The sequence below is a fragment of the Balaenoptera physalus genome, assembly GCF_965194825.1.
Source record: "Balaenoptera physalus genome assembly, chromosome: 17".
NCBI classification, from domain to species: Eukaryota; Metazoa; Chordata; class Mammalia; order Artiodactyla; family Balaenopteridae; genus Balaenoptera; species Balaenoptera physalus.
The window spans coordinates 55,447,757-55,463,529 of record NC_138895.1 but is presented as its reverse complement, the minus strand read 5'-3'; the positions used below and the strand labels follow the sequence as shown (position 1 = coordinate 55,463,529).

Sequence of the window (15,773 nt, the reverse complement as noted above, 5' to 3'; positions counted from 1 at the left end):
TAGCCAGGACATGGAAGCAACCTAAATGTCCATCAACAGATGAATGGATAAAGAAGATGTGGCACATATATACAATAGACTATTACTCAGCCATAAAAAGGAACGAAATTGAGTTACTTGTAATGAGGTGGATGGACCTAGAGTCTATCATACAGAGTGAAGTCAGAAAGAGAAAAACCAATACTGTATGCTAACACATATTTATGGAATCTAAAAAAATGGTACTGATGAACCTAGTGGCAGGGCAGGAATAAAGACGTAGACATAGAGAACGGACTTGAGGACACGGGGTAGGGGGGGAAGGGGAAGATGGGACAAAGTGAGAAAGTAGCATTGACATATATACACTTCCAAATGTAAAATAGATAGCTAGTGGGAAGCTGCTGCATAGCACAGGGAGATCAGCTTGGTGCTTTGTGACGACCTAGAGGGGCGGGATAGGGAGGGTAGGAGGGAGCTTCAAGAGGTAAGGGATATGGGAATATATGTATACATATAGCTGATCCACTTTGTTGTACAGCAGAAACTAACATAACATTGTAAAGCAAGTATACCCCAATAAAGATGTAAAATAAAAGAAAACTAATTCAGGACCACAGTGAAAAGAGAAGTAACTTTCTCAAAGTCATAGAACTTTTAGGATAACACTGGGGCTAGGACATTGTTTATATATTTTGGCCGCACAGCAGTATATGGGATCTTAGTTCCCCAACCAGGGATTGAACCCACACCCCCTGCAGTGAAAGTGCAGACTCCTAACCACTGGACTGCCAGAGAAGTCCCCTATTAATTTAATATTTTTTAAATTTAAATATACCTTTATTTTCCTGGTAATAAATTTGAACTGCTTCCTAGTGGACATTTAGCAAATTAACAGATGTTCTGAAAGATACAGATAATGATGGTTTCAAATTAATGTCAATTAGTTTTCAAGGAAAAGAATCATAAGAGCTTTTATTTTGGCTTAGATGAAAAGAATTTCCATTTTTTAAAAGTTTTAAATCACACATATCACATAAGAAGTGTTCATTTTATTGGCTACAGACAGATGTAGGCCTCAAGCAAAAGGTTATTTGCTTTGCAACAAAAAGAATAAAATACCTAGCAATAAATTTAACCAAGAAGGTGAAAGTCCTGTACACTAAAAACTATAAGATATTGTTGAAAGAAATTGAAGAGGACACAAAGAAAAGGTATTTTATTCTCATGGATTGGAAGAAGAAACATTGTTTAAATGTCCATATTACCTACAAAAATCTACAGATTTGATAAAATTCCTATCAAAATCCCTATGATATTTTTCAAAATATAGAAGAAAAAAATCCTAAAATTTATATGGAGCCACAAAAACCCCAAATAGCCAAAGTAATCCTAAAAATTACAAAGCCATAATAATAAAACAGCACAATACTGGCAGAACAGACATACAGATCAATGGAACAGAATTAAGAGCCAAGAAATAAACCCATACATATATGGATAATTAATTTACAATAAGGAACAAAGAACATACATTGGAGAAAGGATAATCTCTTCAATAAAAGTCACACGCAAAAAGAAAAAACTAGACCACCATCTCACAACATACACAAAAATCAAATCAAAATGGATTAAAGACTTGATTGTAAGACCTGAAACCATAAACTCCTAGAAGAAAACCTGGGCATCATTGACATCAACCTTAGCAATATCCTTCTGAATATGTTTCTTCAAGCAAGGGAAACAAAAGCAAAAATAGACAAATGGGACAACATCAAACTAAAAAGCTTCTGAACAGCAAGGGAAACCAGCAACAAAATGAAAAGACAACCTACCAAATGGAGAAGAGATTTTCAAGTCATATATCCAATAAGGGATTAATATCCAAAATATATAAAGAACTTATACAACTCAACAACAACAACCAAAAAAAAACAAACCCCAAACAACCCAACTAAAACATGCACAGAGGACATGAACAGACTTTTTTTACAAACAAGACATACAGATGGCCAACGGGCACATGAAAAGATGTTCAACATCACTAATCATCAGAGCAATGCAAATCAAAACCACAATGAGGTATCACGCCAATTAGAATGGCTATTTTTAAGTAAGCAAGAAATAACAAGTGTTGGAGAGGACATGGAGAAAAGGGAACACTCATACCCTGTTGATGGGAATGTAAATTCGTGTAGCCACTAAGGAAAACAATAAAGAGATTCCTCAAAAAATTAAGAATAGATCCAGTTAGTCTACTTTTGGGTATTTATCCAAAATGAAAACACTAATTCAAAAATATATATGCACCCCTATGTTCATTGCATTATTTGCAAGGTATGGAAACAGCCTAAGTACACATCAATAGATGGATGGATAAAGAAGATGTGGGTTGTGTGTGTGTGCGTGTGTATGTGTGAATATATATATATATATACACATACATATACATATACATATATATATATATATATATACACACACACACACACACACACACACACACATGGATGGACCTTGACGGCATTATACTAAGTGAAATAAGTCAGATCAAGAGAGACAAATACTGTGTAATTTCACTCATGTGGAAAGTAAATAAATAGCAAAAAACCCCAAAACAAACACATAGACACAGAGAATAGAGTAGTGGTTACCAGCGGGGAAGGAGGAGGGGGGCTGGAGCAAGCAATATGGGCAAAATGAGTCAACTCTACGGTAACGGATAGAAACTAACCTTTTGGTGGTAAGCATGCTGTAATGCATGCAGCAAAATCAAAATATGATGTTGTATACATGATACTTATATAACATTATAATTCAGTGTTACCTAAATAATATTTTTGAAAAAGCTTTTTGCTGCAGTTAGTACTCTGAGAGCAGCAGGTCAGGTTCCCTAGAGAGTTCAGACTGAAACCCTACATAAAGTATTACTTTATTAGTTTAATAAAATGACATATTTTAAAATATTATAAATAGAAGAAATCAAGAAAATAAAACTTTTTTAAAAACCAAGAGATTGTAGAATTTTTAAATAAGCCACATAGGACTTATTAAAAGTTGGAAAGCTAGCAACCTGGAAGCCAGGAAGTGAACTTGGACTTGGAAGTAACCTTCTCATTGTGTAACCTTGGGGAAAAATTCCTCTGAGACTCGATATTCTCATCAGTAAACTAGTAGGGGACCAAATATGTTCCTGTCTGCATGCCATATTATGTTAAGAACAAAATAATACAATAGAGATGAAAGTCATGTCTAAAGAGATCACAGAAAATACTCTGAACTAAAAACCAGAAGATCTTAGTGTTACTTCCCAATCTGCCATGTGACATTGTCTAATATCATTCCTCAAAACTTTAGTTCTACCATCTGCAAAATAGAAATAGTATAACATTCTCTTCCAACATCACAGGATGCCATGGTTGAAAAGTATTTTCAAATAAGAAAGCCATATGTACCTGAGACTTTTTTGGTACATGAAAGGGATAACCCACTCTCAAGAAGCCATGTCCAAAGAAATCAAAATACTTTCTGAGTAAATGATGTGATAATGTGTTGTGGATGGAATTGTTCTCTCAGGTATATAAATAATTTTGTGATTCCTAGATGACTATGTGAAGCCACAAGTTTGGATTAATTCACAAAGGAGCATAAACATTAAAAGAAATAATACTCTTTGAAAGAGAACCATTAAGTATATGCATCAGACTAACAGAGGAGAGACCTAAAGTCAAGTCAAAAAGAAAGGCACAGCACAGAAACTTTCTGGAAGTCAAGAGGTAAACAGTAACAATGTTGAGACACTGAAGAGGCTTCATGAAGAGTGGACTCTGTGCCCTATGGGTTTTCAGATATACTTGAAAGGGTCATTAAATATCCTAGTAATAAGAACTATCACACAGGTGGCTCACTCACTGCTTTGGATGTAATTTGGGCTTTATTACACTTCATTATATTCAGAAACATAAAAGTAGAAGACCTTTTTTTTGGTATTTGCTATCTGATGGAAAAATTGTGCCTTACAAAGATAATTAGAAGACTAATATTTATGTTTAAAACACAATTCCACCAAATTAATCATACATGCTCAGATAGGCCAGGTACCTCCTCCTTTTTGATAAAAATTTTAAAAGAATGGAGGGTGTATTCTGTTCAGCTGGTCAGAATCCAGAAATTCTCATCATTGTTATTACTTGTACTTTACACTATTGAGACCAAAAATGTTGACCTGCTATTGAGAATTTTCCAGAAACCATCCTGGAGGCTATTATACTGTTTCTGGACAAACTGCGATTACTTATCCCTCTCTCCTTGCAGTTATTTACAAACATCAAGCTTTCCATTTGGATTAAATTTTTAATTTCTCAACTAGTAGAGCAGCTCTTGGCAAATCTATCATATGAAATCCTTATGTCTTTGTAAAATATAGGGTTTTGAATACAATCACTAGATAACCAAATAGAAACAAAAGAGTAAAATATTATTTTAATTTTTAAAAGAATACTAGTTAAGAAATAACACAACCATAATAATAATTGAATTGTAAAGATGAACAATAAAAATAAATTATTATAGTACATTCATACAATGAGTTGAAATGACTCCTTAAAATCCCTGCCATCCATTCCTTATCTTTGGAATTTCTGAGACCTGGATTTAAATCTTCTCTCTGATGCTTATTAATTATAGGAACTTAATCTACTTACCCTTTTCAATTTATAATGCACTTGGTTAGAATATCTACTTAATATGACTGTAGTGAAAATTAAAGATAATATATACAAAGCTCCTACCATAATTCTTATTACCTAATAAAGCATCAATAAAAGGAAGATTTTTGTTTGTTTGTTTTCTTGGTCCATAACCACAGGAAATGGAGGAAACTCATTCTACTTTCACAAATTAAAGATCTTGAGACCTAGATTCTAGTGCTCACTTCAGCAAAGTTATGGTAATAATCAAAGCAACATTTTATAACTTTATAGAACTTTATCATTTATAACAGTTTATAAATATCTCATCTGATACAAATCCATAGCAATAGCCAATTCATACCCTTTTTGAGATAAGACAATTGGGATTCAGAGAAATTAAGTGACTTTTTAATAATAACTTTTAGTGTAGTAGATATATTCTGGTTGCTGAGGATTTTTCTTCATCCTGGAAAATGTCTTGCCCTCCACTTCATTCATAAGGCTCCTGTGAGAACTTCCAAGTCTTAAGTAAATCCATACTCCTGACAACAGCTGATTGGTCCAAGAGTAGGGACAAGACTCAAGTGGAGTCAATAATAGCAGACCACATTCACAGTGGCCACAACTGATTGGTCCAAGGAGGACCTCTGACTCAATCTGGGCCAACGGGTCTCTTCTCAAGATTCTTTGGACTTAAGCCAAGAAAGTTTCTCTCTGATGACAGGCCTTTGATATGTTTAACTCCAGAGCTGTTGGCATCTGTGACTTCTGTAGAATGGGGAATGTTATTCTGAGCCAGAGAAAATGAGGTTTTCTTATACTAAATTTGGTGCTCTTTTCACCAGATGGACTACTAATAGTCACCACTGTTCTCTGAATACCCCCTTTTGCCATTTTTATGCATTTGATTTTGGAGCCTAAGCAGGTAAAAGCTATAGAGGGTGGTGTACAAATTAATTCACACACTATTAAGTATATAAGAAGGAAATGACAAAACAAAGAGGGACAGACCCACGTCCTAAAATTGCTTCAATTCATCCAGTACACATTCTAGTACAGCTGGTGAATACTGAATTTCCTAAACTTGCTCTGTTCCATATAACCCCAGCTCATTCCACGTGGTTTTTCTGTTTGTTTGCTTTTTGCTTCTTAAAATGCCCAACCTCCAGTCCACAACCTTGACATCTCTTCATCTAGCTAACTGTTGTTACTCAGGTCTCGGTGTAGAGATAATTTATTCCAGGAAGCCTTCTCTAGTCTCCAACTTTGGGCTCTATGCATCTCCTCCATGCTCTATGAGCACCTGTATTAAATCCACGATAACTCCTATTCCATTACATGATAAAAGTTCACCATATAATCCCAAGAGAGCAATAACCATCCTGCTCAGTGCTATATCTTCAGTAGCTGGGACTGTGTTTAACATATAGCCAGCACTCAAATATTTATGATAATCTTTGTGAATAAACTTCTCTGGGGATTTTTATAAAATTCATATCATTCCCCACCTCCAAATATATCATTGATAAGGTATCTCACTTACTAATGAAAGCATTTGAGTTACTCAATTGTGTTGGGAAGGACATTAGATTGAAAACAACTCAATTGTAAAATGCCTGAAGTCCTCTTCTGAAGTCACATAAAAAGAATACTAAAGGCAAATTTAGATGGGCACTAAAATGAGAGTTGTCTTCAAAGCATGTTCAGACAATTTTATTTATATTGATAATAGAGAATGAGAATTAATATCTATATTCCACCAAAGGACAATAAGAATGCCAAACACTATACCCTGGAAAAGCAATTTGCAACAGGTCAAAACTGAAAATTGTAAAATCGTTCTCATATAAATGGCTATTGACTCTTAAATTTTGGCAATAACATTGTAAACTATATATCATCAAAACCAAAATGGTTTTCCTTATGTGAGTGGACATAACTATGTAACCAAATCTCTCTCAGAATATATTAGAAATGACAGTGATATAATAAAATAAAACTCAGTTAAAGAAATATATATATTATTCAGATTTCACCAGCAATATAAATGGTATGAAGCAAATGAACCTCTCACTGGGTGACATCAATCTGACATAAACAATAGTACCAGGAGAGAAACATACCCAAATACACTTCAGTCACAAGGACTTAGGTTGAAGAGAGGTAGAATGGAAGCCCAGTGTTTTAGTTTCTATCAACTGTTTGATGCAGTGTTTTCGTCCTATTGCTGATCTTGGCCCTTATGAATACTCTATGTTTTTCTTGGATTTTTAGAAATAGCACATCTCAAATCACAGGGCAATGTGCATTCTAGGCCAGGAAAATGGCAATGCCTAGTAATGTGGTATGCCTAAGATTTTACTTGGCACATGTGTCTAATAAATACTTGAATAAATGAATGAATAAACAAATCTGTTCATTACTTTGCTGTACACTTTGAATTTAATTCTTTATTTTTGAATATGCCTTTTCCTTTTTTAATTGATTGTTAACAACATCAAAAACAAAAAGCTTGGGCAATGTATGAGAGCAAAGCAGTACTACTCATAACCAGAATGGGCAACTTCTCAAAAGTCTTGAGTTTAACACCCACCCCTCCCAAAGTATGCTCAATATGTTTGTCATTAAAAAACTTTGGGTTTGTTTGCAGAAGAGCATTAGTCAAATCCAATGTTTTCTTTGGATCAAGTATTTGAATATGCATCTATTCATCACCCTTAGCATGAGAAGAGACCAATGGATACATTTCCCCAGAAAAGACCAATAAAAAATAAAACGGGGACAAATAAATTATATAAGCACCAACTATGGAGCCATAAAGTCAGAATAAGACATAATAATAATCATTTTATCATCAAACCAATGTGTTTAATAAACTAAATAAAATGGACAATTTCCTACAAATATGTACTTAGTGTAACTACCTCAAGAAGAAAAAGAAAACATAAACAGTCCTAAATCATTAAAGAAATTATATTAGTAGTTGAAAATCTACCCAGGTAATCAAAAGTATCTCAGACTGTATTACAGATGAATTCTACTGAACAATAAAGGAAAAGATTGTTACAAACTTCACAAGCTCTACCAAAGAAAAAAGAAATAACACATTTTATCTTTTTTTTAGGATAGTATAACCTTCTTACCAATATCATAGTATAAAAAGGAAACTTTAGCAAAACTCACTTATGAACAGAATTAAAACAAAAAGGGGTAATGCAAGTTGGATTTGCTCCATGAATGAAAGAATATTTTAACAATAGAAGATGTTATGCACCACATAAACAGATTAAACAACATTCAGATAACCATATAGGCAAGAAAAGAATTCAGTAAAATTCTATACCAGTTAATATAAAACTTTTATAAAAGCAGGAAGAGAATTTCATTACCCAATAAAGAGGATCTACATAAGAACTAAAAAAAATCATAGTTAATAATGAATCATTAAAAGCATCCCCTTTAAAATCAATAATGGATTGTTTCTGTCATCATCACTTGTCATCCACTTAGCCCTGGAGATACAAGCCATCACAGTAAGATGGGGAAAATAAGGTTTAAGTGGATAAACATTGATAAGAAAGAAACTAAACAATTATTATTCAATAATTTATAATTATTCATATAGATATCATAAGAGAAAACACAGGCAATGTGTGAGAATTACTAAGAAAATACATCAAGATTGATGGACATAGGTAGATTTTTTTTTTAATGATGCTTATTTCTATATACTAGCAACAAGAGAAAATGAGATTTTAAAGAAAGCATTTTAGATAATAAAAAAAAAACACAACAGGTAAAAATAAACATAAGGGAAAAGCTTCATGCATGTTCCAGAAGAAGCACAAGGCTCTGGCACTAGCTCCCTGGCTCTAGTCTGCACCTGCCAAGACAGCAGCCCTATGCACCCCAGAAAAAGCTTCAGCCCATGCTTGTTTCAGCTCCAGCACTCCCACCAAAACTACCAGCTACATGTAGACTGCTTAGGGACACTCCTATACAAGGACATGCCTTCAAGACTGGGATAGCCTAATTTCATAGAGACAGAGAAATTCAAACAAAATGAGACTACAGAAGAGTATGTTCCAAATGAAAGAACAAGATGACCCTAATGGAATGGAGATAAGTAATCTACCTGGTAAAGAGTTCAAAGGAATGGTCATAAAAATACTCACAAAACTCAGGAAAAGAATAAAAGAACACAGTGAGAACTTCAACAAAGAATTAGAAAGTATAAAAAAGACCAATCAGAGCTGAACAATACAATAACTGAAATGAAAAACACTCTAGAGGGAATCAAAGCAGATTAGGTGATACAGAAGAACACATAAGTGACCTGGAAAAGAGAATAGTGGAAATCACCCAATCAGAATAGCAAAAAGAAAAAAAAATTAATGAGGATAATTTAAGGGACCTCTGGAACAACATCAAATGTACTACTATTCACATTACAGGGGGTTCCAGAAGGATAAAAGAAAGAGAAAGGGGCAGAAAGTTTATTTGAGGAACTAATGGCTGAAAACCTAACCTGGGGAAACTAACACATGTCCAAGTCCAGGAAACACAGAGTCCCAAATAAGAGGAACCCAAAGAGATCCATGCCAAGACATATCATAATTAAAGTGGCAAAAATTAAAGATAAAGAATTTTAAAGGCAGCAAGAGAAATAGAGTCACATAGAAGAGAACACCCTTGAGGCTATCAGCTGATTTTCAGCAGAAACTTTGCAGGCTATAAGGTAGTGGCATAATATATATAAAGGGCTGAAAGAAAAAACCTACAATCAAGGATACTCTACCCAGCAAGGTTATTATTCAGAATTGAAGGAGAGATAAAGAGTTTCTCAGACAAGCAAAAACTAAAAGAGTTCATCACCACTAAGCATGCCTTAAAAAAAACACACACTAAAAGGTCTTCTTTAGGTGAAAAAGAAAAGAACACAACAAAAAATAAGAAAATAAATTTAAAAATCTCACTGGTAAGACAAATATATAGTAAAGGTAGTAGTCAACCACTGATAAAGCTAGTGTAAAGGTTAAAAGACAAAAGTCATAAAATAAACTATAACTACGATAAATAGTTAAGGGATACACATAAAGATGTAAAATATGACATCAAACAATAAAACATGGGGGAAGAGGGAGTAAAAAATGTACAGCTTTTAGAATATGATTGAACTTGAATGACTATCAGTTTAAAACAAATAGGGATAACATAGGTTGATAAACATGAACCTCAAAGCAACCCCAAACCAAAATCCAACAATAGATACACAAAAAATAAGAAAGAAAACCAAGCGTAACACTAAAGGAAATCATCAAACCACAAAGAATGAGACTAAAAGAAGAAGAAAGAAACAGAAAAGAACTACAAAAACAATCAGAAAACAAGTAACAAAATGGTGATGAGTACATACCTATCAATAACAACTTTATATATAAATGGAATAAATGCTCCAATCAAAAGACAGAGGGTATCTGGATAAATAAAAACAAGACCCACCTATATGCTGCTTGCAAGAAACTCACTTCAGAGCTAAAAACACACACAGACTGAAAGTGAAGGGATGGGAAAAGATATTTCATGAAAATGGAAATAAAAAGAAAGCTGCAGTAGCAATCCTTGTATGAGATAAAATAGACTTTAAACAAAATCTATAACAAAAGACAAAAAAGGGCATTACATAATGATAAAGGGGTCAATCCAAGAAGATGCTGTAACATTTTGTAAACATATATGCACCTAACATAGAAGCAACTAAATATATAAAGCAAATAGTAACAAATATAAAGGGAAAAATGGGTAGTAATACAATAATAGTACCCCACTTACATCAATGTATAGACCATTCAGACAGAAGATCAATAAGGAAACAGTGATCTTAAATGACACATTAGACCAGATGAAATTGATCAATATCTACAGAACATTCCATCCCAAAAGAGAAGAATACACATTCTTTTCAAGTGCACATGGAACATTCTCCAGGATTATATCACATACTAGGCTACAAAAATAAGTCTCAATAAATTTAAGAAAACGGAAATCATATCAAGCATCAACAACAATGATAAGAAATTAGAAATCAATTACAGGAATGAAACTGGAAAAAAAAAAACATGTGGAGACTAAACAGCATGTTACTAAAAAAAAAAACAATGGGCCAATGAATAAATCAAAGAGGAAATTTAAAAATGCCTTGAGACAAATGAAAATAGAAGCACAACTTTCTAAAATCTATCAAATTCAGCAAAAGCAGTTCTAAGAGGGAAGTTTATAGTGATAGAGGCCCACCTCAAAAAGCAAAACAAAAAAATTCTCAAATAAACAACCTAACTTTACAACTAAATGAAATAGAAAAACAAAGCCCAAGGTAGTAGAAGTAAAGAAATAATAAAGATCAGAGCAGAAACCAAAATATAATAGAGACCAAAAAGAAAAATGCCAAAGATCAATGAAACTAAGAGCCAGGTTTTTTTTTTGTTGAAAAGATAAATAAAATTAATAAGCCTTTACCCAGACTCATCAAGAAAAAAAGATAGAGGGCCCAAATAAATAAAATTAAACATTAAAGAACAGAAGTTACAATTGATATCACAGAAATAAAATCATAAGAGAACACCATAAACAATTATAAGCCAACACACTGGACAACCTAGAAGAAATGGATAAATTCCTAGAAAAACACAATCTTCCAAGACTGAATCAGGAAAAATTAGAAAATCTGAACAGATTGATTACTAGTAATGAAATTGAATCAGTAATCAAACTCCAACAAAAAAGGTCCAGAACCAAATGGCTTCACAGGGGAATTCTGACACACATTTAAAGAAGAGGAAACACCTATTCCTCTCAAACAGTTTCAAAAAATTGTAGAGGAACGAACACTTCCAAACTCATTTTATGAGGCCAGCATTACCCTAATTCTAAAACCAGACAAAGAAGCTACAAAAAGTGAAAAATTACAGGTCAATACCCCTGACGAACATAAATGCAAAAATACTCAGCAAAATTAGCAAACCAAATTTGACAATACATTAAAAAGATTATACATCATGATCAAGTGGGATTTATTCTAGGGATACAAGGATGGTTCAATATCCACAAAACAATCAACGTGATACACGACGTTAATAAAACAAAGGAGAAAAATCACACGATCATTTCAATAGATACAGAAAAAGGCTTTAACAAAATTCAGCATTCACTCATGATAAAAACACTCAACAAAGTTGGTATAGAGGGAATATACCTCAACATAATAAAGGCCATATATGAGAAACCTACAGATAACAACATATTCAATGGTGAAATGCTGAAAGCTTTTCCTCTAAGATCTGGAACAAGACAAGGATGCCCTCTCTCACCACGTCTATTTAATATAGTATTAGAAGTCTTAACCACAGCAATCAGACAAGAGAAAGAAATAAAAGGCACCCAAACTAGAAGCAAAGAAGTAAAAGTGTTGCTATTTTCAGATAGCATACTAAATCTAGAAAACCCTGAAGTCTCTACCAAAAAACTATTAGAACTAATAAATGAATTCAGTAGAGCTGCAGGATGTAAAATTAATATACAGAATCTGTTGCATTTTATACACTAGTAATAAACTATCAGAAGGTGAAATTAACAATCCCATTAACCATCACATCAAAAAGCATAAAATACCTAGGAATAAGTTTAACCAGGAGATGTAAGACCTGTACTCTGAAGACACAAATAAATGGAAAGATATCCCATGCTTGCTCATAGACTGGAAAAATTAATATTGTTAAAATGTCCATACTACCACAATGCAATTCCTATCAAAATACCCGTGGCATTTTTCACAGACCTAGAATAAATGATTCTGACATTTGTTTGGAACCACAGAAGACCCCAAATAGACAAAGCAATCTTGAGAAAAAAAAAGAATAGAGCTGTAGGTATCATGCTCACTGACTTCAAATTATACTACAAAGTTAATGGTAGTCAAAACTGGCACATAAACAGGCACAAAGATCAATGAAACAGAATAGAGAACCCATAAATAAATGCACTCACAAATGGGCAATTAATCTATGATAAAGTAGGCAAGAATATACTACAGGGAAAAGACAATCTCTTCAATAAGCGGTGTTGAGAAAACTGGACAGCTAAGGTTAAAGAATGAAACAAGACCATTTTTTCATACTATATACAAAAATGAATTCAAAATGGATTTAAATGTAAGACTTAAAACCATAAAACTCATAGAAGAAAACATAGGCAGTACGCTCTTTGATATCAGTCTTAGCAACATTTTGTCTGGATCTGTTTCTCAGGCAAGTGCAACAAAAGCAAAGATACAAATGGGACAAGATTAAAGAGCTTTTCCACAATGAATAAAACTATCAACAAAATGAAAAGGTAACTTACTGAACCAGAGAAGATAGTTGCAAATGATGTGTTTGATAAGGGTTAGCATCCAAAATATATAAAGTACTCGTACAACTCAATATCAAAACAACAAAACAATAACAAGAAACGATTCAATTTAAAAAATGGGCAGAGGACCTGAATAGACATTTTTCCAGAGAAGACATACAGATGGCCACAGACACAGGAAAAAATGCTCAACATCACTAATCATCAGGGAATGATGGGGTATCACAGTGGGGTATCACCTCACACCTGTCAGAATGGCTACTGTAAAAAAGACAAGAAATAAGTTGGTGAGGATGTGGAGAAAAGGGAACACTTGTGCACCATTGGTCGGCATGTAAATTGGCGCAGCCACTATGGAAAACAGTATGAAATTTCCTCAAAAAATTAAAAATAGAACTACCCTATGATCCAACAATTCCACTCCCAGGTATTTATCTGAAGGAAAAAAACCACTAATTTGAAAAGATATATGCAGCCCTATGTTCACTGCCCCATTATTATTTTTTTTGTATGCAAAATATTTTAATATTTTTCTCAAGTTCTCCACATTTAAATATATAAGCCTTGGGGCTTCCCTGGTGGTGCAGTGGTTGAGAATCTGCCTGCCAATGCAGGGGACACGGGTTCGAGCCCTGGTCTGGGAAGATCCCACATGCCGTGGAGCAACTGGGCCCGTGAGCCACAACTACTGAGCCTGCACGTCTGGAGCCTGTGCTCCACAACAAGAGAGGCCGCGACAGTGAGAGGTCCGTGCACCGCGATGAAGAGTGGCCCCCACTCGCCGCAACTAGAGAAAGCCCTCGCACAGAAACAAAGACCCAACACAGCCAAAAATAAATAAATAATAAAAAAATAAAATAAATTGAAAAAATATATCTATATAAGCCTTATTTTTATCTTTAGGCTTTATTCTATTTTTTAGCTGTAATTTTTTTTTCCATTTTATTTCGAGTTTTTTCAAAAAATAGCAGCCAGGACTTCCCTGGTGGCTCAGTGGTTAAGAATCTGCCTGCCAATGCAGGAGACAAGGGTTTGATCACTGGTCCGGGAAGATCCCACATGCCGTGGAGCCACTAAGCCCATGTGCCACAACTACTGAGTCTGTGCTCTAGAGCCCATGAGCCACAACTACTGAGCCTGCGTGCCACAACTACTGAGCCCACATGCCGCAACTACTGAGCCCATGTGCTGCAACTACTGAAGCCTGCGTGCTCTAGGGCCCACATGCCGCAACTACTGGCCCACATGCTGCAACTACTGAAGCCTGCGCACCTACAGCCTGTGCTCCGCAACAAGAGTAGCCACCACAATGAGAAACCCGTGCACCGCAATGAAGAGTAGCCCCCACTCGCCGCAATTAGAGAAAGCCTGCACGTGGCAACAAAGACCCAACGCAGCCAAAAAATAGATAAATAAAATAAAATAAAATAGTAGCCAAAAATAGAATGAGTAAAGGAGTAGAAACAATAGCTAATTTCACTAAAGCAAAGTCAGGGTAAGATCTATTTGAAAAAAAAAAAATGCGAAGAAAGCTGCAAGAGATTACACTATTGAAAAATCCTGGGAGAGCCAGAGCTGCTGTTCCTTCAGAGAATGTGAGCGATGTTGAAAGATTAATAACGTTTGGATAACATTAATTAGGGTGATGTTATAAACTCCAGTACTCCAGTTGCCATAACAACCTGCTATATGTTGGTTTTCTTTCTTTTTGTTTTTCTTTTTTAATTGGGGTATAGCTGCTTTACAATGTTGTGTTAGTTTCTGCTGTACAACGAACTGAATCAGCTAAATATATGCATATATCCCCTTTTTTGGATTCACTGTAGTATTATTTACAATAGCCAAGGTATGGAAACAACCTAGATGTCCACTGATGGATGAAGGAATAAAGAAGATGTGGATATATATACAAAGGAATATTTCTCAGCCATTAAAAAATAATGAAATCTTGTCATTTGTGACCTCATGAATGGACCAAAAGGGTGTTATGCTAACTGAAATGAGTCAGACGAAGACAAATATTGCCTGATTTTACTTATATGTGCAATCTAAAAAGCAAAACAAATGAACAAACATAACAAAACAGAAAGAGAGTTACAGATACATAGATCAAACAAGTGAGGGAGAGGGAGAAAGAAAGAAATAAAGTGTGGGAGATTAAGTACAAACCTCCAGTTACAAAATAACAATTTCACTCATGTGGAAAGTAAATAAATAAACTAAAACAAACAAAAACAGACACATGAATACAGAGAATAGAGTACTAGTTATCAGAGGGGAAGGAGGAGGGGTATGAAATGACAGTGTGGGGAATATAGTCAATAACTATGTAATATCTTTGTATGGTGACATATTGTAACTAGACTTATCATGGTGATCATTTTGAAATGCATAGAAATATCGAACCACTATGCTGTGTAACAGGAACTAACATAGTATTGTAGGTCAATTATACTTCAAAAACAAACAAATTCATAGAAGAGACCAGATTTGTGTTTACCAGAGGTGGAAGGAGAGGGAATTGGATGAAGGCAGTCAAAAGGTACCAACATCCAGTTATAAGATAAATAAAGTACTAGGGATGTAATGTACAATGTGATAAATATAATTAACACTGCTGTATATTATATATGAAAATTGTTAAGAGTAAGTCCTAAGAGTTCTTATCACAAGAAAAAATTTTTTTCTATTTCTTTA

The 15,773-nt window shown here is 34.3% G+C and overlaps 1 long non-coding RNA gene across 1 annotated transcript in view; it reads right to left on the bottom strand.

The window, feature by feature from the left end:
• LOC309647240 overlaps positions 1–15,773 on the bottom strand; it is a 211,183-nt gene that overhangs the window by 108,914 nt on the left and 86,496 nt on the right. The window lies entirely within an intron of this gene.